Consider the following 25,420-nt stretch of genomic DNA (forward strand, 5'->3'; position numbering starts at 1 on the left):
GACTACCCTCCTCCAGTAAATACCTGTTAATTGTTAAGTTACAGCATCCGTGTGGTTATTGAAAAACATCATACTCTCAGAATCACTGATCTAACAAATACAACGGCATGGAAACACAGAAACTGTATCTATATATACTACCAGATGGAGGACCACCATTATTGGGACGTGAATGGATCCGAAAAATACAATTGGATTGGCATTCCATTCAGGCGCTAACTGTGACTGATAAAAAGGATGATGACGTCACACCTGGATGACTGTCAAAAATTCTAACTGACGCGAAAGAGGTGTTCCAACAAGGACTTGGGACTCTAAAAGGAGTAACGGCAACGATAAAAATCGAAGATAACGCAAACCCAAAATTCTTTAAGGCCAGACCGGTACCTTAACCGATCCGCCCAGCCGTTGAAGCACAGCTGGAGAGTCTGGAGCGTTCGGGTGTGCTGTCCAAGGTGGACTGGAGCGAGTGGGCCACACCCATCGTTCCTGTAATGAAGAAATCATTGAGTAGCACGCCTGGGGAACCGAAGAAGGTTCGCATCTGTGGGGACTTCAAGGTAACTGTGAACCCAGTCCTGCACACAGTACAATATCCACTTCCACGGATAGAAGATATTTTCGCCTCACTATCTGGAGGGAAACGCTTTACAAAGATTGATCTGGCCCAAGCGTATCTACAAATGGAGGTGGAAGAAGCGTCTAGGAAATACCTCACGATAAACACTCACAAAGGCCTTTACCAGTACAATCGACTGGTATTTGGGGTAGCATCAGCCCTGGCTATTTGGCAGAGGGCGATGGAACAAGTCCTGCAAGGGATCCCGGGGACCCAGTGTTATTTGGACGACATCCTGGTTACGGGCGAAAATGACAGTGAACACTTTGCCAACCTGGAGCAGGTGCTCACGAGATTACAGGAATATGGGCTACGAGCCAACCGCCCCAAATGCGAGTTCTTCAGGAGATAAATCTCGTATTGTGGCCACATGATTGATGAGGAAGGGTTGCATAAGTCGCCGGACAAGATTGAGGCTGTAGTCAAGGCTCCAGCACCGGAAAATGTGTCGCAACTGAGGTCGTTCCTCGGGTTGGTGAACTACTACCATAAGTTCTTGCCGAATTTATCTACAATTTTGCACCCACTGAACGCCCTACTGCAAACTGGAGTAACATGGAAATGGAGTGATGAGTGTAAGCGAGCCTTTCATAAATGTAAATGCCTAATCACTTCAAAGGAAGTATTGGCCCACTACAATCCAACACTACCGATTCGGTTAGCATGTGATGCGTCTCCCTACGGCATCGGAGCGGTGCTGTCACACAAATTCCCTGACGGTTCAGAGAGGCCAATAGCCTTTGCGTCGCGCTCGTTAACCTCAGCCGAGCGTAACTACGCCCAGATTGACAGGGAGGCCCTCAGCCTGGTGTGGGGGGTGAAGAAGTTCAATCACTATCTGCGTAGGCAGAAATTCACCCTACTGACTGATCATCAGCCCCTGGTCTCCATTTTTAACCCAAAGAAGGGCGTTCCGGTGATGACGGCGCAACGGCTGCAAAGATGGTCACTTTTTCTAGGGGCACATCAGTACGACATAGAGTACAAGGGTACAAAACAGCATGGAAACGCTGATGGGCTGTCGCGCCTACCGTTGCCTACGGTAGAGGAAGCACCTGCAGTGGACCCTGTTGAGATATTCCATGCGACCATAGTCGAATGTCTACCTGTTACAAACTCAAGTATAGAGAAGGAAACCCGAAATGACCCGACACTCTCTCGGGTCTATGATTTGACGGTGAAGGGATGGCCAGCACATGGCGACTCACTGTTGCCAGCATTCACGCCAAGGAGAGAACAGCTGTCAGTGTGCCGGGGGACCTTGATGTGTGGATCCCGAGTGGTAATTCCACCCAAGTTGAGAGATAGAGTGCTCAATGAGCTTCATGAGGGTCATCTGGGAGGGGTAAAAATGAAGAGCCTAGCCAGGGCGTTTGTGTGGTGGCCGGGAATCGATAAAGAAATCGAGGATATGACCAAGAGATGCACAGGATGCCAGAAGGTCCAAAACGATCCACCACAGGCCCCGCTACATCCATGGGAGTGGCCCTCATCTCCATGGCAACGGGTACACATTGATTTTGCTGGTCCATTTATGGACTCAATGTTTCTAACCGCTGTGGACGCCCATTCGAAATGGCCAGAGGTCATCAAAATGTCCTCCACCACCACGGAGAAAACTATTGCAGTCCTACGGACCATCTTCGCCAGGAATGGCTTGCCAGAACAGATTTGCTCCGACAATGGGCCACAGTTTGTGTCCGAGGATTTCCGGAGGTTTCTGAGGAATAATGGGGTGAAACATTACACATCTGCCCCATATCATCCAGCCACAAATGGATTGGCTGAGAGGTTTGTTCAGACCTTTAAAAAGGCAATAAAGGCAATGTATAATGACGACATACATCTACAACACAAGGTGGATAATTTCTTGTTTGCTTACTGGAATGCGACACATGCAGTCACCAACCAAACTCCAGCCGTACTGTTTTTCAACCGAAGGCTAAGATGTCGCTTGGATTTGCTCAAACCAAACATAAGACGAGATGTTGCGATAAGCAATTCCAGCACATAAATGAGAAGCCAACCAGGAGCTTCAAGATAGGGCAACCAGTCTTGGCCCGTGACTACCGAACAGAAAAATGGCAGCCAGGCACGATATGCACACAGCAGGGGCCACTAATGTACACAGTGGACATTGGAGAGAGCATCGTGAGACGCCATGCTGACCAGATTCTAGAGTCACAGGAACAAGCCAAACCTGTGCCACGAGCAGGTGCACCTGGTAATCAACCCGAAGTACAGATTGCGTCTACCTCAGAAGCAGTGGTATTGGAAGCTGACGAACCAACCAATGACAATGAGCCAGAATCAACTCCGCTGCAAGAACAGGATACTCGAGAAAGACGCTATCCAGTCAGGCTCAGGAAGCCTCCTCAAAGACTGAACTTATAAATGATTATTTCAGTTGATGTATATAGTACAGAGAAAATTGTAATTGTAATTAGTTATTATCTAGTTGTTAAATGAATGTTATGTACTGTTTATCTAAAAGGGGAGGAATTGTTGTGTATGTGCCTTTAAGAGAAGAACTGATTCTATACTGCAGTACCGGCAGTGACCACCCCTGTATATAAAGCCATAGCAGGCTTCTGTACTTCAGTCTTGAATTACTCTCTGTTCAGTAAATACCTGTTTTATTGTTCTCCTGCAGTCTGAGTATTATTGATCCTTGGACACTACAGTGAATGACAAGATTCAGTTGCGGCATTGTCATCGATTTGCTCTTGGATAGTTTCTTGTGTTTTCAGGAGGGAACGGCAGTTCCTCCTGAGAATCTGTCCTTCCTCAGTTCTAACAGTGTATGACCTTGGTCCTACTTCCTCAAGAACTGTAGCTTTCCTGTTCCATGCATCTGGATCCTCAATCCTGACAACATCATCCCTTGTCAATGGTTTCAGAGTTTTGGATGACTTGTCATAGTGTGATTTCTGTTTCAGCTTTAACAGTTGAAGTTTCTGTCTCAGTTCCTTACTCTGCTTTTCTTTTGCACAGCAGGGTAGCGTGGTGCACAACTTGCGACCCATTAGGAGTTCAGCAGGTGAAGAACCACAGTCTAAAGGGGAGGCTCGGTAGCTCAGCAGGGCGAGATAAGGATCAGACTTGCTTTCTGTTGCTTTCTTCAGTAGCTGCTTGAGAACTTGAACACCTTTCTCTGCCTTACCATTCGACTGAGCATACAGAGGACTGGATGTGATGTGTTGAAAGTCATAATGTGCTGCAAACTGTTGCCACTCCTTACAGTTGAAGCACGGACCATTGTCGCTAACGGCAATCCTGGGAATTCCATGTCTGGCGAAGATGGATTTAACATGCATTATGACACTGCTTGCTGATGTGCTTGAGAGCAGCGCCATCTCAGGATAGTTAGAATAGTAGTCAATCACTATTAGATAGTCTTTACCATTCAAATGAAAGAGGTCCATACCAACCTTTTGCCATGATGCTGTTGGTAAGTCAGCTACTATCATTGGTTCCTTTGCTTGTTTGTTTTGGTGTTTCTGACATGTCTCACATATGCCTATCATGTTCTCAATGTCCTTATTTATGCCAGGCCAATAAACAATGTCTCTTGCTCTCCTTTTGCATTTTTCAATTCCGAGGTGTCCCTCATGAATCCTTTTGAGCATGTCTTGATGTAGAGCCTGTGGAATGACTATTCTGTTCTATTTTAGTAATAGCCCACTTGCGACACTTAACTCTGACCTGATGTGATAGTACTTTGGACAGGAACCTTTTGGCCAACCATGATGAATGTTCTCTATTACTGTTTGTAATACTGTATCTTTTACTGTTTCTTCTGCTATTTGCTTTGATTTTGTGTCTGACACGGGCAGCGCAGCAGTGACCATACTCACATGAACATCCACGTCTTCCTCAGTAGAGCTCACATGACTCATTGTGGGTGCTCGGGATAGTGCATCTGCTAACACTATGTGTTTGCCTGGTGTGTAGATCAGTTCAAAGTCATATCTTTGCAGCTTCATCATGAGTCATTGAATCCTTGGAGACATCTCATTCAGATTTTTTTTTATGATGGCAACCAGTGGGCTGTGGTCTGTCTCAACTGTGAAGGTGGGAAGTCCATATATGTAGCCATGGAACTTTTCTAGTCCAACTACCAAGCCTAGACATTCCTTTTCAATCTGGGCGTATTGACACTCAGTATCAGTCATAGACCTGGAGGCATTGGCAACAGGCTTCCAATCTTCACCCTCTGCTTGTAGCAAGACCGCGCCTAGGCCATCTTTTGATGCATCCGTTGACACTTTGATTCTCTTTGTTGGGTCAAAGAAGGTGAGTACAGGTGTGGTTGTCAGCACTGTTTTGAGGTTCATCCACTCTTGTTCATGTCTTTCTGTCCATGCGAACTCATTTGTTTTATGTAGCAGGTCTCGCAGACAGGCTGTCTTGGCTGACAAGTTAGGAATGAACTTTCCAATGAAGTTTATCATCCCCATGATGCGTAGCACTCCTTTTTTGTCAGTGGGTTGGGGCATGTTGAGTATGGTGTTTACTATTTCCATATCTGGCTCTATTCCTTTACCAGATAGATTATCTCCTAGGAAAGTGACTTCCTGGACACCAAACTGACACTTGGCTTTGTTGAGCTTCAGTCCATTCCGGCGTATGCTCTGTAGCACTTTAGTCAGTCTCTCATTGTGTTCTTTCAGTGTGGAGCCCCAGATGATGATGTCATCAACATAGACCCGGACTCCTTCCAGACCTTCAATTATGTGTTCCATCGCTCTATGAAAGATTTCAGATGCAGATATTATCTCGAAAGGCATTCTGAGGAAACAATACCTGCCAAATGGTGTGTTGAAGGTACAGTATTTGGTGCTCTCTTCATCCAGTTTTAGTTGCCAAAATCCTTGTGAGGCATCGAGCTTTGTGAAGTATCTGGCACCTGACATTTCACTGGTGATTTCTTCTCGCTTGGGAATCTGGTAGTGTTCACATTTTATGTTTGCATTTAAGTCCTTTGGATCCATGCATATTCTTAGATCATTGTTCTTTTTCTTTACACATACCATGGAGTTAACCCAGTCTGTTGGCTCTTCGACTTTCCTGATGACTCCTAGTGTGGTCATTCTGTCCAGTTCTTTCTTGAGCCGGTCACGCAGGGGTGCTGGAACTCTCTGTGGAGCATGTACCACTGGCTGAGCATCCTCCTTTAGCTGGATCTTGTACGTGAATGGTAGAACTCCAAATCCTTTGAACACATCCTGGAAATTACTCACTACAGAATCCACAGCGTCATCTTGTCTGCTTATGGCACAGTTTATACGGTAGACTCTCTTGACCAGTTCTAAGTCCTCACAAGCTTTGTCACCTAGTAGTGAATCAAGTCCTTCAGCCACAACAGAAAACATGAGATGATGCACTTTGCTTTGACTGTCACTTTGAGTGTGCATACACCTAAGCTATCTATTTTCTGTCCATTATAGTTCTTCAGTAGTACTGACTTTTTCTGTATTTTGGGCTTTTCTTTCATATTGTTAATGTCACTCATACTGATTAAGTTTGCTTTTGCCCCAGTGTCTAGTTTCAATGTAACTAATGCTCCATTTACCTGCAGTGGCATTATCCATTTGTCCTCTTTTACTGCATTAACTTTATGTTCAGCATTGTCCATTCCTGAGGGCTGCACATTTTCTGTATCCTTTTCGATATTGTCACATGACACCATTCCTACAAAAAATGTCTCACTTAAATCAGTGTCCTCCATCACATTGACTTGTTGCCCTTTCTTTGTTTTTACTTTTCAAAAGCATTGTTTGGCAAAGTGATTCTTTCCATTACATTTTGTGCACATTTTTTCAAACGCAGGGCATTGTCTTGACTGGTGCTGGTAACCACAGCATTTACAATTAAAAATTCCATCCTCCGATTGCTTTGCATTTCTGTTCTGCCCATGTTTCTTCCCTTTGTAGGACACAGCACCGACAGCAGCACAGTCACTCATTACAGTCGCATTATTATTAATTTCACTGAAAGTCTTCGCGTGCTTCTGAGCTAGCTCACTGGCATGGCATATTTTCACAGCATTCTTCAATGTTAGTTCAGTTTCTCTCAACAAACGTTCCCTGACTTTTTTATCATGAATACCAAACACAATCTGGTCACGAATCATGGATGATTTCAGTTCAGAGAAATTACATGTCTGTGCTTTCAGTTTCAGATCGGTCACAAAGCTATCAAAAGTCTAATTTTGCTGCTGTGTCCGTGAACGGAACACGTACCTCTCATAGGTCTCGTTCTTTTTGGGAGAACAATGTGTATCAAACTTCCTTAGCACAATTCCATTTTTCCTCTGTCCTCCTCTTGATCAAATACAAACGTATTAAATACCTCTATCGCCTGCGGGCCTGCAACTGTGAGCAGTAACGCTATTTTCCTTGCGTCTGGCATCGTACCGAACCCGATGGCAGCAATATAGAGTTTGAATTGTTGTTTGAAAGTCTGCCAATTGCAGTCGACATTCCCCGTGAGTTTCAAACCCTCCGGTGGCTTCAAATTCTCCATGTCGCTTTTCATAATATTCAGCAGATATTACCACTCCTGGTACCATGTTATGTTCATAAATAAATAGACGTTTTCATTATGAACAGCTAGCTTGAGCTAGTCATTTATTCAGCCATGTGGACTAGTGTACAGGCATCCATCTTGACTACTGCCTTGTGGGTAGCCCACTACTAAACATACAGCTCCACCTAGTGTACCATTCTAGAATGACATGTTACTGATCATTACAGGCAGGTACAGCACGGGTTAGATACAGCGTAAAACTCCCTCTACACTGTCCCATCAAACGCTCCCAGGGCAGGTACAGCATGGGGTGAGATACAGAGTAAAGCTCCCTCTACACTGTCCCATCAAACACTCCCAGGGCAGGTACAGCACGGGTTAGAACATAAGAAATAGGAGCAGGACTAGGCCATACGGCCCCTCGGGCCTGCTCCGCCATTCAATAGGATCATGGCTGATCCGAATCTAGACTCACGTCCACTTCCCTGCCCTCTCCCCGTAACCCCTTATTCCCTTATCTGCTAGGAAAATGTCTATCTCCATTTTAAATGTATTTAATGTTGCAGCTTCCACAGCTCTCTGGGGTAGCAAATTCCATAGAATTACTACCCTCTGAGTGAAGAAGTTTCTCCTCATCTCAGTTTTGAAAGGGCAGCCCCTTATTCTAAGATTATGCCCCCTAGTTCTCGTCTCACCCATCAGTGGAAACGTCCTCACCGCATCCACCCGATCAAGCCCCCTCACAATCTCATATGTTTCGATAAGATCGCCTCTCATTCTTCTGAACTCCAATGAGTAGAGTCCGAACCTACTCAACCTTTCCTCATACGTCAACCCCCTCATCTCTGGAATCAACTGAGTGAACCTTCTCTGAACCGCCTTGAGAGCAAGTATATCTTTTCTTAAATATGGAAACCAAAACTGCACGCAGTATCCCAGGTAAAGCTCCCTCTACACTGTCCACATCAAACACTCCCAGGGCAGGTACAGGGGCTTAGTCAGTAATGATTCGGGGGGGGGGGGGGGTGGTCTCCGGTTACAGGTTTGGGGTAGGGGGGTTTTGGGGTGCTTGCGGAAGGTTGGGGGTGGGTTTCTGTTCTGGGGGGCCGTGAGGGGCTCCTGTTATGGGAATGGGATTGCGGGTGTTGGTGTTGGGGGGTTTGGTGGGGCGGGATTTGGGTGTTGGGGGTTTGGGGTCAGATGTTGGGGGGTTGGGGGGCTCTGGATTTGGGTGTTGGGGGTTTGTGGGTGTTATGTTGGGTGTTGGGGGTCGGAAGTTGGGGTTTTGGGGGTCTCTGGATTTGGGTGTTGGGGGTTTGGGGGTGTTATGTTGGGGGGTTTGGTGGGGCGGGATTTGGGTGTTGGGGGTCAGATGTTGGGGGTTTGAGGGTCTCTGGATTTGGGTGTTGGGTGTTTAGGGGTGTTATGTTGGGGGTTGGGGGTCAGATGTTGGGGTTTTGGGGGCTCTGGATTTGGGAGCCACCCAGGGTGAAAGGTCAAGGTGCGCCACCCTCTCTCCGCCCCGTTCTGTCACCATGGTGACAGCGCCAGGTTTCCACCCGGGCCCTTTAAGCCGCTGCACCGCCGCCGAGCATCTTCCGGCGCGGATTCCCAGCTGTGGGAGAAGAAGGCGAGAGCCCGAGACCAGAGCCCGACACCCGGGCCCGAGAACAGCCCAACGCTTCAACTCCAGCTCCCGGGCCCTGCCAGAGATACCGGGGGAAGGGTGAGGGAGTGAGTGAGTGAGGGGAGAGACACACCGGGAGTGAGGGAGAGACAGACCTGGAGTGAGGGATAGAGTGAGGGAGAGACACACCTGGAGTGAGGGAGAGACACACCTGGAGTGAGGGATAGAGTGAGGGGAGAGACAGACCTGGAGTGGGGGATAGAGTGAGGGAGAGACACACTGGGAGTGAGGGAGTGACACACCTGGAGTGAGGGATAGATTGAGGGAGTGACACACCTGGAGTGGGGGGAGGAAAGAGGGAGAGACACACCTGGATTGGGGGTGGAGAGAGAGTGGCCCACCTGGAGTAGGGGGAGGGAGTGACACAGCTGGAATGGGGGGGAGGGAGTGACACACCTGGAGTGGGGGGGAGGAGAGTGACACACCTGGAGTGGGGGGAGGAGAGAGGAAGTGACACACCTGGAGTGGGGGATAGAGTGAGTGAGTGACACACCAGGAGTGGGGGGGAGGATAGAGGGAGGGACACACCTGGAGTTTGGGGGAGGATAGAGGGAGTGACACACCTGGAGTTTGGGGGTGGATAGAGGGAGTGACACACCTGGAGTTTGGGGGTGGATAGAGGGAGTGACACACCTGGAGTTGGAGGGAGGATAGAGGGAGTGACACACCTGGAGTGGGGGGATAGCGTGAGGCAGTGACACCAGGAGTGAGAGTGAAGAGATAGATCGAGACACTCTTGGTGAAGAAGAGGGGGGAGTGATACCCCGTTGTAAGAGGAGGACGGCGCACATTATACCTCTGAAGAGAGAGGAGCAGAGCTGGTGGAGGACGGCAGTGGGACAAGGGTCCGCTCTCGGAGTGCAGGAACCCAGCAGGCTTGAGGGAGAGCCCCAGGAGAAGGAGGGGACCCAGCACGCCAGCCAGGTGAGGGTGGATCTCAGCAAGGCACCACAACACATTCACACCCGAGGAGACGGCCAAAGCATCTTGATACCTGAACTCTGGTGAATGTAGGAGGATCCAGTCATTGGGGTCCAATGTAATGAGGGTGATCCACATTAAGATCCAATGCATGTGAGGGGGATCCAGTGATTGGCATCCAATCTGTCTGAAGAAGATCCAGTTATTGGGATACAGTGTATATGAAGGTGATCCGATCATTGGGATTCAATGTGTATGAGGGAAATCCGATCATTGGGATCCAGTGTATAAAGGGGATGCAATCATAGGGATCTGAATTGTATGAAGGAATTCTAACCATTAGGATCAGTGTGTCTGAAGGAGATCCAGTCATTATGATCCAATGTATGCAAGGTGATCCGGCCATTGGGTCGAGTATTTTTGAGGGTGATCCGGTCATTGGGTCGAGTGTTTTTGAGGGTGATCCGATCATTGGAGTCTGGTGTTTTTGAAGGTGATCCGGTCATTGGGGTCTGGTGTTTTTGAAGGTGATCTGGTCATTGGGGTCTAGTGTTTTTGAAGGTGATCTGGTCATTGGAGTCGAGTGTTTTTGAAGGTGATCTGGTCATTGGGTCGATTATTTTTGAGGGTGATCTGGTCATTGGGGCCGAGTGTTTTTGAGGGTGATCCGGTCATTGGGGTCTGGTGTTTTTGAGGGTGATCCGGTCATTGGGGTCTGGTGTTTTTGAGGGTGATCCAGTCATTGGGGCCGAGTGTTTTTGAGGGTGATCCGGTCATTGGGGTCTGGTGTTTTTGAAGGTGATCCGGTCATTGGGGTCTGGTGTTTTTGAAGGTGATCCGGCCATTGGGGTCTGGTGTTTTTGAAGGTGATCCGGTCATTGGGGCAGAGTGTTTTTGAAGGTGATCTGGTCATTGGGGTCTGGTGTTTTTGAGGGTGATCCGGTCATTGGGGTCTGGTGTTTTTGAAGGTGATCCGGTCATTGGGGCAGAGTGTTTTTGAAGGTGACCCAGTCATTGGGGTCTGGTGTTTTTGAAGGTGATCCGGTCATTGGGGCCTGGTGTTTTTGAAGGTGATCTGGTCATTGGGGTTGAGTGTTTTTGAAGGTGATCTGGTCATTGGGTCGAGTGTTTTTGAGGGTGATCCGGTCATTGGGGTCTGGTGTTTTTGAAGGTGATCCGGTCATTGGGTCGAGTGTTTTTGAGGGTGATCCGGCCATTGGGGTCTGGTGTTTTTGAAGGTGATCCGGTCATTGGGTCGAGTGTTTTTGAGGGTGATCCGGTCATTGGGGTCTGGTGTTTTTGAAGGTGATCCGGCCATTGGGGTCTGGTGTTTTTGAGGGTGATCCGGTCATTGGGGTCTGGTGTTTTTGAAGGTGATCCGGTCATTGGGGTCTGGTGTTTTTGAAGGTGATCCGGTCATTGGGGCAGAGTGTTTTTGAAGGTGATCCGGTCATTGGGGTCTGGTGTTTTTGAAGGTGATCCGGTCATTGGGGTCTGGTGTTTTTGAGGGTGATCCGGTCATTGGGGTCTGGTGTTTTTGAAGGTGATCCGGTCATTGGGGCAGAGTGTTTTTGAAGGTGATCCAGTCATTGGGGTCTGGTGTTTTTGAAGGTGATCCGGTCATTGGGGCCTGGTGTTTTTGAAGGTGATCTGGTCATTGGGGTTGAGTGTTTTTGAAGGTGATCTGGTCATTGGGTCGAGTGTTTTTGAGGGTGATCCGGTCATTGGGGTCTGGTGTTTTTGAAGGTGATCCGGTCATTGGGTCGAGTGTTTTTGAGGGTGATCCGGCCATTGGGGTCTAGTGTTTTTGAAGGTGATCCGGTCATTGGGTCGAGTGTTTTTGAGGGTGATCCGGTCATTGGGGTCTGGTGTTTTTGAAGGTGATCCGGTCATTGGGGTCTGGTGTTTTTGAAGGTGATCCGGCCATTGGGGTCTGGTGTTTTTGAAGGTGATCCGGTCATTGGGGCAGAGTGTTTTTGAAGGTGATCTGGTCATTGGGGTCTGGTGTTTTTGAGGGTGATCCGGTCATTGGGGTCTGGTGTTTTTGAAGGTGATCCGGTCATTGTGGCAGAGTGTTTTTGAAGGTGATCCAGTCATTGGGGTCTGGTGTTTTTGAAGGTGATCTGGTCATTGGGTCGAGTGTTTTTGAGGGTGATCCGGCCATTGGGGTCTAGTGTTTTTGAAGGTGATCCGGTCATTGGGTCGAGTGTTTTTGAGGGTGATCCGGTCATTGGGGTCTGGTGTTTTTGAAGGTGATCCGGCCATTGGGGTCTGGTGTTTTTGAGGGTGATCCGGTCATTGGGGTCTGGTGTTTTTGAAGGTGATCCGGTCATTGGGGTCTGGTGTTTTTGAAGGTGATCCGGTCATTGGGGCAGAGTGTTTTTGAAGGTGATCCAGTCATTGGGGTCTGGTGTTTTTGAAGGTGATCCGGTCATTGGGGTCTGGTGTTTTTGAGGGTGATCCGGTCATTGGGGTCTGGTGTTTTTGAAGGTGATCCGGTCATTGGGGCAGAGTGTTTTTGAAGGTGATCCAGTCATTGGGGTCTGGTGTTTTTGAAGGTGATCCGGTCATTGGGGTCTGGTGTTTTTGAGGGTGATCCGGTCATTGGGGTCTGGTGTTTTTGAAGGTGATCCGGTCATTGGGGCAGAGTGTTTTTGAAGGTGATCCAGTCATTGGGGTCTGGTGTTTTTGAGGGTGATCCGGTCATTGGGGCCTGGTGTTTTTGAAGGTGATCTGGTCATTGGGGTTGAGTGTTTTTGAAGGTGATCTGGTCATTGGGGTTGAGTGTTTTTGAAGGTGATCTGGTCATTGGGTCGAGTGTTTTTGAGGGTGATCCGGTCATTGGGGTCTGGTGTTTTTGAAGGTGATCCGGTCATTGGGTCGAGTGTTTTTGAGGGTGATCCGGCCATTGGGGTCTAGTGTTTTTGAAGGTGATCCGGTCATTGGGTCGAGTGTTTTTGAGGGTGATCCGGTCATTGGGGTCTGGTGTTTTTGAAGGTGATCTGGTCATTGGGGTCTGGTGTTTTTGAGGGTGATCCGGTCATTGGGGTCTGGTGTTTTTGAAGGTGATCCGGTCATTGGGGCCTGGTGTTTTTGAAGGTGATCCGGTCATTGGGGTCTGGTGTTTTTGAAGGTGATCTGGTCATTGGGGTTGAGTGTTTTTGAAGGTGATCTGGTCATTGGGGTTGAGTGTTTTTGAGGGTGATCCAGTCATTGGGGTCTGGTGTTTTTGAGGGTGATCCAGTCATTGGGGTCTGGTGTTTTTGAGGGTGATCCAGTTATTATGACCGTGTGTTTTTGAGGGTGATCGAGAAAACTTTGGAAGATTATAGTTCGGGCATCTGCAATGTGCTCACCTCCTTCCTTTAAAACCCTGGGACGGAAACCATCTGGCCCTGGGGATTTGTCATTCTTTAGTGCCATTATTTTCTTCATTACTGTTAGTTTACCTACGTTAATTTTGGTGAGTCCCTGATTTAGTTTCCTTGGGATATCCGGCATGCTATCCTCTTCTACTGTAAATACAGTAATTATCCAACATATCCGCCATTTCCCCCATTGTCATTGACAATTATCACCACTTTCAGTTTTTATGGGGCCCACATTGCTCCTGTCCACCCTCTTTTTCCTAATATAATTGTAAAGATTTGTGTGTTGATTTTGATATCCCTTGCAAGTTTCTTTTCATACTCCCTTTTTGTAGCTCATTACTAAATCTAATATGGCTTGCCCCCTTGATGGTTCTAGGACATATTGTTGTAGAAAACTATCCCGGACACACTGAAGAAATTCACTACCTTTCTGACAGGTGCTAGTCTGCTTTTCCCGATCTATATGAAAGGTAAAAATCCCCCATTAAAACCACTCTGCCTTTGCTACACGCTTGCCTAATCTCTTCATTTATACAATCTAGCACTTCACAGCTGTTACCAGGGGACCTATACACAACTCTCACAACAGTCTTAAATCCTTTACTATTTCTTAATTCTACCCATAAAGTCTCCACTGCCTGCTTAACTCTCTTTAAATCCTCTCTTATCATTGAAGTGATTTCATCCTTGCTCACTAAGGCTACTCCTCCCCCTCTGCCATTTTCTCTATCTGTCCTGTAGACCTTATAACCTGGTATATTCAGTTCCCAGTCCTGGCTGTCTTGCAGCCATGTTTCAGTAATGGCAACCATGTCATACCCTCCAAGTTGAATTTGCGCCTGCAATTCGTTCAATTTGTTCCTTATATTCCGTACGTTTGTATAAAGAACGCTTGTTTGGGCCACACACCCTAACCTGTCCTTGCTCTGATGTTTTTCCTCACACATTTCTTATTTTGCTCCCCTGATTTAATCACTTTACATCTTTTAGTTTGCCCTTTACCTGTAGTGCCTAAAGCACACTTTCTGACTATTACTCTACTCTCTTCCCTTGTGTTTGTTTTAGAATTTATTCATACTACCTTTTCCAGCTGAGCCCTCCCCCCCATTGACTTGTTTATTAGGGCCGGGAGGGGCGTTAGCCTGTGTAGGACACGAGGCTGTGGCCGTATGTTGTGGGCAGTTTTGGGTACAGTCCAGGACGTGCTGGGGCCGCTCCTCACTTCCAGTTTCCTCTTTGATGCCAGTGGCTCGGCCTGTCCCTCGGTGCCTCACACTGTCACCATTCTTCACGTACATGGAAACGGGACGGTCACAGCCCGACACCCGTGTGTGAGATACTCACTCACAAACAACACACACACACAAACAACACGCACACACACACTTCCTGCTGTACAGGGACATGTGCGCTCACTCCCTGACCCTAAGTCCAGCATGACCTCGAGGCCAATCCTACCCATGCTCCTGCCACAGAACCCTGTGGTGGGCCACGCCAGCTGCAGGTGCCCAGCGGTGTCTTACTCATGGTCCGCGCTCCTTCAGTGCCGAGAGCTGTGTATCTACAACTCAACTCTTTGGGGCTTCAGTTAATTCCCAGGCAGCTCCCTCTGACTCTGCACCAGGTCCCTGCCACCTGTGTCACCTGGAAACATTTTGAGATCACAACAACAACCATTGGTTCTGGACGGCACAGCCCCTCGAGCCTGTTCCGCCATTCAATGAGCTCATGGCTGATCTGTCTTCTAACTCCATATCCTTGCCTTTGGCCCATATCCCTTAATACCTTTGGTGAACAAAAATCTAGCAATTTCAGATTTAAAATTAACAATTGATCTCGCATCAGTTGCCGTTTGCGGAAGAGAGTTCTAAACCTCTCCCATCCTGTGTGTGTCGAAGTGTTTCCTAATTTCACTCCTGAAAGGTCTGGCTCTCATTTTTAGACTCTGCCCCCTAGTCCTAGACTCCCCAACCAGCGGAAATAGTTTCTCTCTATCTACCCTATCTGTTCCCCTTAATATCCTGAAAACTTCGATCAGATCACCCCTTAACCTTCTAAATTCTAGAGAATACAACCCTGGTTTGTGTAATCTCTCCTCGTAATTTAACCCTTGGAGTCCTGGTATCATTCTGGTAAACCTGCGCTGCACTCCCTCTCCAAGGCCAATATATCCTTCCTAAGGTGTGGTGCCCAGAACTGCTCCCAGTGCTCCAGGTGTGGTCTGACCAGGGTTTTGTACAGCTGCAGCATAACGTCTACCCCCTTGTACTCTAGTCCTCGAGATATAAAGGCCAGCATTCCATTAGCCTTTTATATCCAAAGTGGATGACCTCACATTTGCCTACATTGAAATCCATTTGGCAGTTTTGCCCATTCACTTCAAAAAATTTTAAAAAAAATATTTATTCATGGGATGTGGGCGTCGCTGGCAAGGCCAGCATTTATTGCCCATCCCTAGTTGCCCTTGAGAAGATGGCGGTGAGCTGCCACCTTGAACCGCTGTAATCAGTGTGGTGAAGGTACACCCACAGTGCTGTTAGTTAATTAAATAAATCTGGAATTAAAAAGCTAGTATCAGTAAATGTAACTATGAAACTATTGGATTGTGGTAAAAACCCATCTGGTTCACTAATGTCCTTCTGGGAAGGAAATCTGCTGCCCTTACCCGGTCTGGCCTATATGTGACTCCAGACCCACAGCAATGTGGTTGACTCTTAACTGCCCTCTGAAATGGCCGCGCAAAACACTCAGTTGTAACAAACCGCTACGAAACATGATAAGAATGAAACCGGATCGACCTCGCCACCGGCTACGGTCGCGGCAACGGCACACCCAGCCCAGTCGACCCTGCAAAGTCCTCCTTGTGCCAAAATTGGGAAAGCTGTCCCACAGACTAGTCAAGCAACAGCCCGACATAGTCATACTGACAGAATCATACCTTTCAGCCAATGTCCCAGACTCCTCCATCACCATCCCTGGGTATGTCCTGTCCCACCGGCAGGGCAGACCCACCAGGGGTGGCGGCACAGTGGTATACAGTCAGGAAGGAGTGGCCCTGGGAGTCCTCAACATTGACTCAGGACCCCATGAAGTCTCATGGCTTCAGGTCAAGCATGGGCAAGGAAACCTCCTGCTGATTACCACCTACCGCCCTCCCTCAGCTGATGAATCAGTACTCCTCCATGTTGAACACGACTTGGAAGAAGCACTGAGAGTAGCAAGGGCACAGAATGTACTCTGGGTGGGGGACTTCAATGTCCATCACCAAGAGTGGCTCGGTAGCACCACTACTGACCGAGCTGGCCAAGTCCTGAAGGACATAACTGCCAGTCTGGGCCTGCGACAGGTGGTGAGAGAACCAACACGAGAGAAAAACCTATTTGACCTCGTCCTCGCCAATCTACCTGTCGCAGATGCATCTGTCTATGACAGCATTGGTAGCAGTGACCACCGCACAGTCATTGTGGAGATGAAGTCCCATCTTCACACTGAGGACACTCTCCATCGTGTTGTGTGCCACTACCACCGTGCTAAATGGGATAGATTCAGAACAGATCTAGCAGCTCAAAACTGGGCATCCATGAGGCGCTGTGGGCCATCAGCAGCAGCAGAATTGTATTCCACCACAATCTGTAACCTCATGACCTGGCATATCCCTCACTCTACCATTACCATCAAGCCAGGGGACCAACCCTGGTTCAATAAAGAGTGTAGAAGAGCATGCCAGGAGCAGCACCAGGCATACCTAAAAATGAGATGCCAACCTGGGGAAGCTGCAACACAGGACTACATGCATGCTATAGACAGGGCTAAGCGATCCCACAATCAATGGATCAGATCAAAGCTCTGCAGTCCTGCCACATCCAGTCGTGAATGGTGGTGGACTATTAAACAACTAACGGGAGGCGGAGGCTCCATGAATATCTCCATCCTCAATGATGGTGGAGCCCAGCACGTGAGTGCAAAAGACAAAGCTGAAGTGTTTGCAGCCATCTTCAGCCAGAAGTGCCGAGTGGATGATCCATATCGGCCTCTTCCTGAGGTCCCCACCACCACAGAAGCCAGCCTTCAGCCAATTCGATTCACTCCACGTGATATCAAGAAATGGCTGAGCGCACTGGATACAGCAAAGGCTATGGGCTCCGACAACATCCTGTCTATCGTGCTGAAGACTTGTGCTCCAGAACTAGCTGTGCCTCTAGCCAAGCTGTTCCAGTACAGCTACAACACTGCCATCCATCCGACAATGTGGAAAACTGCCCGGGTATGTCCTGTCCACAAAAAGCAGGACAAATCCAATCCGGCCAATTACCGCTCCATCAGTCTACTCTCAATCATCAGCAAAGTAATGGAAGATGTCATCGACAGTGCTATCAAGCGGCACTTACTCACCAATAACCTGCTCACTGATGCTCAGTTTGGGTTCCACCAAGACCACTCGGCTCCTGACCTCATTACAGCCTTGGTCCAAACATGGACAAAAGAGCTGAATTCCAGAAGTGAGATGAGAGTGACTGCCCTTAACATCAAGGCAGCATTTGACTGAGTGTGGCATCAAGGAGTAAAACTGAAGTCAATGGGAATTGGGGGGGCAAACTCTCCACTGGCTGGAGTCATACCTAGCACAAAAGAAGATGGTTGTGGTGGTTGAAGGTCAATCATCACAGCCCCAGGACATCGCTGCAGGAGTTCCTCAGGGCAGTGTCTTAGGCCCAACCATCTTCAGCTGCTTCATCAATGGCCTTCCCTCCATCATAAGGTCAGAAGTGGGGATGTTCGTTGATGACTGCACAGTGTTACATAAGAAATAGGAGCAGGAGTCGGCCATTCGGCCCTTCAAGCCTGCTCCGCCATTCAATGAGATCATGGCTGATCTTCTGCCTCAACTCCATTCACCGGCCCTATCGCCATATACCTTGATGCCCTTACTAGTCAGAAATCTATCGACTTCTGTTTTGAATATACCCAATGACTGAGCCTCCACAGCCCTCTGGGGTAGAGAATTCCAAAGATTCACCACCCTCTGTGTGCAGAAATTTCTTCTCATCTCAGTCCTGAATGGCCGACCCTTTATCCTGAGGCTGTGGCCCCTGGTTCTAGACTCCCCAGCCAAGGGAAACATTCTCCCAGCATCCACCCTATCAAGCCCTGTAATAATTTTGTATGCTTCAATGAGATCCTCTCATTCTTTTGAATTCAAGAGAATACAGGCCTAGTTTACTCAATCCCTTCTCATACGACAATCCTGCCATCCCAGGAATCAATCTCGTGACCCTTCGTTGCACTCCCTCTATGGCAAGTATATCCTTCCTTAGGTAAGGAGACCAACATTGTACACAGTACTCCAGGTGTGGTCTCACCAAGGCCCTATATAATTGGAGTAAGACTTCTTTACCCCTGTACTCAAATCCTCTTGTAATGAAGGCCAACATACCATTTGCCTTTCTAATGGCTTGCTGCACCTGCACATTCACTTTCAGTGACTCATGTACAAGGACACCCAGGTCCCTTTGAGCATCTGCATTCCCCAATCTTTCACCATTTAGGAAATACTCTGCCTTTCTGTTTTTTCTACCAAAGTGGATAACTTCACATTTATCCACATTATATTCCATCTGCTATGTTCTCGCCCACTCACTGAGCCTGTCGAGATCCCCTTGAAGCCTCTTCACATCCTCTTCGCAACTGACACTGACACCTAGCTTTGTGTCACTCATCCAAATCATTGATATAGATTGTGAATAGCTGGGGCCCAAGCACCGATCCTTGCAGTACCCCACTAGTCACAGCCTGCCATCCTGAAAAAGACCCGTTTATCCCTACTCTTTGTTTTCTGTCTGTTAACCAATTCTCAATCCATGCTAGTATATTACCCCCAATTCCATGTGCCCTAATTTTGTTCACCAACCTCTTGTGTGGGACCTTATCGAAGGCCTTTTGAAAATCTAGATACACCACATCTACCGGTTCCCCTTTGTCCACTCCACTAGTTACATCCTCAAAGAACTCCAATAGGTTTGTCAAACAGGATTTCCCTTTCATAAATCCATGTTGACTCTGCCCAATTTTACTATTAGTTTCTAACTGCCCAGTTATTGCATCCTTTATAATAGATTCCAGCATTTTCCCAACTACTGATGTGAGGCTAACAGGTCTGTAGTTCCCTGTTTTCTCTCTCCCTCCTTTCTTAAATAGCGGGGTTACATTTGCTATCCTCCAATCTGCAGGAACCGTTCCAGAATCTATAGAATTTTGGAAGATGACAACCAATGTGTCCACTATCCCAATGGCCACCTCTTTCAAAACCCTAGGATGTAGGTCATCCGGTCCTTGGGATTTATCGACTTTTAGTCCCATTAATTTTGCTAGTACTGTTTTTTACTAATAATTTCTTTAAGTTCCTCATTCTCGCCACACCCTTGGTTTTCTCGTATTTCTGGGAGGTTTTTTGTGTCTCCCTCTGTGAAGACAGAAACAAAGTATTTATTTAATTTATCCACCATTTCCTCGTTCCCCATTATAAATTCTCCCGTCTCTGACTGTAAAGGACCTACATTTACCTTCGCCAGTCTTTTCCTTTTCACATACCTATAGAAGCTTTTACAATCTGTTTTTATATTTTACATACATAGATACATAGAAGATAGGAGCACGAGTAGGCCATTCGGCCCCTCGAGCCTGTCCCGCCATTTAATGAGATCATAGCTGATCATCCAAATTCAGTACCCGGTCCCTGCTTTCTCCCCATATCCCTTGATCCCTTTAGCCTTAAGAAATATATCTAACTCCTTCTTGAGTATATTTAATGAATTGGCCTCAACTGCCTTCTGTGGTAGAGAATTCCACAGGTTCACCACTCTCTGGGTGAAGAAATTCCTCCTTTTCGCTAGTTTGTGCTCATATTCCATTTTCCCTTTCTTTATCAATTTCTTGGTCCCCCTTTGCTGATTTCTAAAAAGATCCCAATCCTCAGGCTGACCGCTTTTTCTGGCAACTTTATAAGCTTCCTCCTTTGACTTAATACTAGCTTTAATTCCTTTTGTTAGCCATGGTTGGATCACTTTTCCTTTTGGGTTTTTATGCCCGAGAGGAATATATGTTTGTTGCAAATGATGCATTATTTCCTTGAACATAAGAACATAAGTAGGAGCAGGAGTAGGCCATTCAATAGGATCATGGCTGATCCGAATCTAGACTCACGTCCACTTCCCTGCCCTCTCCCCGTAACCCCTAATTCCCTTATCTGCTAGGAAACTGTCTATCTCCATTTTAAATTTATTTAATGTCGCAGCTTCCACAGCTCTCTGGGGTAGCAAATTCCATAGATTTACTACCCTCTGAGTGAAGAAGTTTCTCCTCATCTCAGTTTTGAAAGCGCAGCCCCTTATTCTTAGATTATGCCCCCTAGTTCTAGTCTCACTTATCAGTGGAAACATCCTCACCGCATCCACCCGATCAAGCCCCCTCACAATCTTATATGTTTCGATAAGATCGCCTCTCATTCTTCTGAACTCCAATGAGTAGAGTGCCAACCTACTCAACCCTTCCTCATACGTCAACCCCCTCATCTCCGGAATCAACCGAGTGAACCTTCTCTGAACCGCCTCGAGAGCAAGTATATCTTTTCTTAAATATGGAAACCAAAACTGCACGCAGTATTCCAGGTGTGGCCTCACCAATACCCTGTATAACTGCAGCAAGACTTCCCTGTTTTTATACCCCATCCCCCTTGCAATAAAAGCCAAGATTCCATTGGCCTTCCTGATCACCTGCTGTACCTGCATACTAACTTTTTGTGTTTCATGCACCAGGACCCCCAGATCCCTTTGTACTGTTAGCCATTGTATGTCCACCTTCATACCTTTTAGTGTAGTCTCCAAATCTACCATGGCCAACTTGTCCCTCATACCCTTGTAGTTTCCTCTGTTTAGATTGAAGACCTTAGTTTCAGATTGGACTACATCACTTAATATAAAATTCAATCATATTATGGTCACTTGTCCCTAAAGGCCTCTTTACCACAAGATTATTGATTAGCCCTTTCTCATTACACAGTACCAGATCCAGAATAGCCTGTTCCCTGGTTGGTTCCTCCACATACTGATCCAGGAAACCATCTCGCATGCATTCCAAGAATTTGCCCTCCACACCATTAGTGGTACAGGAAACTTTGTGCTATCCGGCACCGACGGGACCGAGCTGTTGCCGTCCCATCAAAACTGCCGGACAAACCAGCGCTAATGTTGAAACATACGGAGATTTTGAGCTCCGTATCTGGCAACAAACCCTGTTGCTTAGCAAGAGCTTCTAAACAGTCGGCCGTACCTTGCAAGCGTCTCTGTAGCTTAGCAACAGCTTCAGCGAGACCTTGCGGAGCCTGACTGGTGGAAAAAAAAGCAACGAAAAGAAAAAAACCTAACGAAACGGCTCCTGATTTTTGCCAGTGGCTCGAGCATTCCGGACAGTTAACCTCCGGATAAACCAAAGTTTCCTGTAATTTGATTTGCCCAGTCAATATGTAGATTAAAGTCCCCCGTGATTACCGTATTGTCTTTGTTACATGCACTTCTAATCTCTTGATTGATACTGTGCCCTACATTACCACTACTGTTTGGTGGCCTATACACAACTCCCACCAATGTTTTCTGCCCTTTGCTGTATCTTAGCTCCACCCAAACTGATTCCAGTTCTACATCACGATCTGTCAGTGTTCAGTGCCATTCGCAACTCCTCAGATAATGAAGCAGTCCATGCTCACATGCAGCAAGACCTGGACGACATTCAGGCTTGGGCTGATAAGTGGCAGGTAACATTCACGCCACAGAAGTGCCAGGCAATGACTATCTCCAACAAGCGAGAGTCTAACCACCTCCCCTTGATATTCAATGGCATTACCATCGCCGAATCCCCCACCATCAACATCCTGGGGGTCACCATTGACCAGAAACTTAACTGGACCAGCCACATAAATACTGTGGCAACAAGAGCAGGTCAGGGGCTGGGTATTCTGTGGCGAGTGTCTCACCTCCTGACTCCCCAAAGCCTTTCCACCATCTACAAGGCACAAGTCAGGAGTGTGATGGAATACTCTCCACTTGCCTGGATGAGTGCAGCTCCAACAACACTCAAGAAGCTCGACACCATCCAGGACAAAGCAGCCCGCTTGATTGGCACCCCATCCACCACCTTGTACATTCACTCCCTCCACCACCGGCGTACCGTGGCTGCAGTGTGTACCATCTACAAGATGCACTGCAGCAACTCACCAAGGCTTCTTCGGCAGCACCTCCCAAACCCGCGACCTCTTCCATCTAGAAGGACAAGGGCAGCAGGCGCATGGGAACACCACCACCTCCAAGTTCCCCTCCAAGTCACACACTATCCTGACTTAGAAGTATATCGCCAATCCTTCATCGTCGCTGGGTCAAAATCCTGGAACTCCCTCCCTAACAGCGCTGTGGGAGTACCTTCACCACACGGACTGCAGCGGTTCAAGAAGGCGGCTCACCACCACCTTCTCAAGGCCACTAGGGATGGGCAATAAATGCTGGCCTTGCCAGCAACACCCACATCCCATAAGCGAATATAAAAGGTAGGGAGTTCCAGGATTTTGAACCACATCCACTGGTTCTCCTTTATCTATTCTACCAGTTACATCCTCAAAAAACTCCAGTAGGTTTGCCAAACACGATTCCCCTTTCATAAATCCATGTTGACTTTGTCTAATCCCGTTGATATTTTCTAAGTGTCCTGTTATCACATCCTTTATAATAGACTCTAGCATTTTCCCTACTACTGATGTTAGGCTAACCGGTCTGTAGTTCCCTGTTTGCTCTCTCCCTCCTTTTTTAAATATTGGGGTTACATTTGCCACTCTCCAATCTGCAGGAACTGTTCCATAATCTATAGAATTTTAGAAGATGACAACCAATGCATGAACTATTTCCATGGCTACCTCTTTAGGGCCAGATTATCAGGCCCTGGGGATTTATTGGCTTTCAGTCCCATTAATTTCTCCAGCACTATTTTTTTACTGATACTAATTTCCTTTAATTCCTCCTTCTCACTAGACCCTTGGTTCCCTAGCATTTCTGGGAAGTTATTTGTGTCCTTTTTTGCTGAACTCTAAACTGCTCCCAATCCTCAGGCTTGCTACTTTTTCTGGCAACTTTATATGACTCCTCTTTGGATCTAATACTATCCTTAATGTCTTTTGTTAGCCATGGTTGGGCCGTTTTTCCTTTTGTGTTTTTACGCCAGAAAGGAATGTACAACTGTTGCAATTCATGCATTCGTTCCTTAAATGTTAGCCATTGCCTATCCACCGTCATGCCTTTTAATGAAGCTCCCCAATCTATCATAGCCAACTCACTCCTCATACCATCGTAGTTTCCTTTGTTTAGATTCAGGACCCTAGTTTCGGATTGGACTTCTTCACTTTCCATCTTAATGAAGAATTCTATCATGTTATGGTCACTCTTCCCTAAAGGACCCCGCACAACAAGATTATTAATTAACCCCTTCTCATTGCACGATACCCAATCTAGGATAGCCTGTTCCCTAGTTGGCTCCTCAACGTACTGGTCTAAAAAAACCATCTCGTACACACTCCAGGGATTCATTCTCCACAGTATTATTGCTAATTTGGTTTGGCCAGTCTATATGTGGATTAAATCACCCATGACTACTGTAGTACCCTTGTTACATGCATCTCTAATTTCCTGTTTGATGCCATCCCCTACATTACCACTACTGTTTGGAGGCCTATAGACAACTCCCACCAATGTTTTCTGCCCCTTGGTGCTTCTTAGCTCCACCCAGACTGATTCTACATCTTGATTTTCTGAGCCAATATCCTTTCTCACTATTGCTCTGATTTCATCCTTTACTAACAACGTCACCCCACCTCCTTTTCCTTTTTGACTGTCCTTCCTAAATATCGAATATCCTTGGATATTCAGCTCCCAGCCTTGGTCACCCTGCAGCCATGCCTCCGTAATCACAATTATATCGTATCCGTTTACATCTATTTGCGCTGTTAATTCATCTACCTTATTACGAATGCTTTGTGCATTCAGATACAGTGCCTTTAGATTTGTCTTTTTAACATTTTTAGACATCTTGACATTTTTTTGTACTATGGCCCTATTTGTTTTACCATGTTTTCTTACCCGGACCCTATGTTAGTGCACTCCTTTGTTTGTACGCTCTGTGCCCTTCCTGACACAATCTGGTTATCCTTACCCCAATCACATTCCTGCACTGCTTCCTTATCTTTTCTCTTTAGCATTCTAGATTTCTCTCCACTGGGACCCTCCCCCCCACACCCCTTATTTAGTTTAAAGCCCGATCTACCTCCCTAGTTATTCGATTCGCTAGAACTCTGATCCCAGCATGGTTCAGGTGTATTCCGTCCCAACGGAACAGCTCTCTCTTCCCCCAGTACTGGTGCCAGTGCCCCACGAACCGAAACCCACTTCTCCCACACCAATCTTTGAGCCATGCATTCATCTCCCTGATCCTATTGACCCTATGCCAATTTGCTCGTGGCTCCAGTAATAATCCAGAGATTATGACCTTTGTGGTTCTGCTCAAACTCTCAGCAGAACCTCGTTCTTTGTCCAGCCTATGTCGTTGGTACCTACGTGGACCACAACAACTTGATCCTCCCCCTCCCGCTCCAAATTATTCTCCAGCCCGGAGGAGATGTCCTTTACCCTGGCACCGGGTAGGCAACATAGCCTTTGGGACTCACGTTCCTGGCTGTGAAGAACAGTGTCTATCCCCCTAACTATACAGTCGCCTACTACAACCACCTTCCTTTTTACTCCCCCCACTTGAACGGCTTCCTGTACCACGGTGCCGTGGTCAGTTTGCTTGTCCTCCCCGCAGTCCCTGCACTTGTCCACAAGGGTTGCAAGAACCTCGAATCTATTGGACAAGTGCAGGGACTGAGGCTCCTGCAATACCACCTCCTGGATCCCTGTACCTGCCTCACTCGCAGTCACACCCTCCTGTCCCTGACCACGTGTCAATTTTAAAGTATTTAATCTAAGGGGTGTGGCTGCCCCCTGGAGCAAAAGGTCCAGGTAACTTTCTCCCTCCCTGATGTCTCAATGTCTGCAGCTCGGACTCCAGCTCCTCGACTCGGAGCCGAAGTTCCTCGAGCCACAGACACTGACCGCAGATGTAGTCGCCCTGGAGAAAAATGTCCACAAGCTCCCACATATTGCAGCAGCAACACATCTCCTGTTCTCCCATTATTTTATTTATTTAGTTTAGTGTTAATCA

General features: G+C 47.3%; 1 protein-coding gene across 7 annotated transcripts in view; it reads left to right on the top strand.

Annotated features, from left to right (window-relative positions):
- Window positions 1–25,420, top strand: part of lclat1 (lysocardiolipin acyltransferase 1) — a 292,648-nt gene that overhangs the window by 30,342 nt on the left and 236,886 nt on the right. For 2 of the 7 annotated variants that reach the window (XM_085998141.1, XM_085998142.1), the window contains exon 1: window positions 8,699–8,876. The exons of 2 other annotated variants lie outside the window; for them this stretch is intronic. The gene's annotated coding sequence lies outside the window, so the exon portion shown is untranslated. Of the gene's footprint in view, window positions 1–8,693; window positions 8,877–9,301; window positions 9,762–25,420 lie in introns of those variants that run through there. 3 more of the 7 variants (XM_085998144.1, XM_085998143.1, XM_085998145.1) reach the window with 3 other exon arrangements.

This window comes from Somniosus microcephalus, chromosome 9 (genome assembly GCF_052327205.1).
Source record: "Somniosus microcephalus isolate GS21.2 chromosome 9, FLI_Smic_1.0, whole genome shotgun sequence".
NCBI classification, from domain to species: Eukaryota; Metazoa; Chordata; class Chondrichthyes; order Squaliformes; family Somniosidae; genus Somniosus; species Somniosus microcephalus.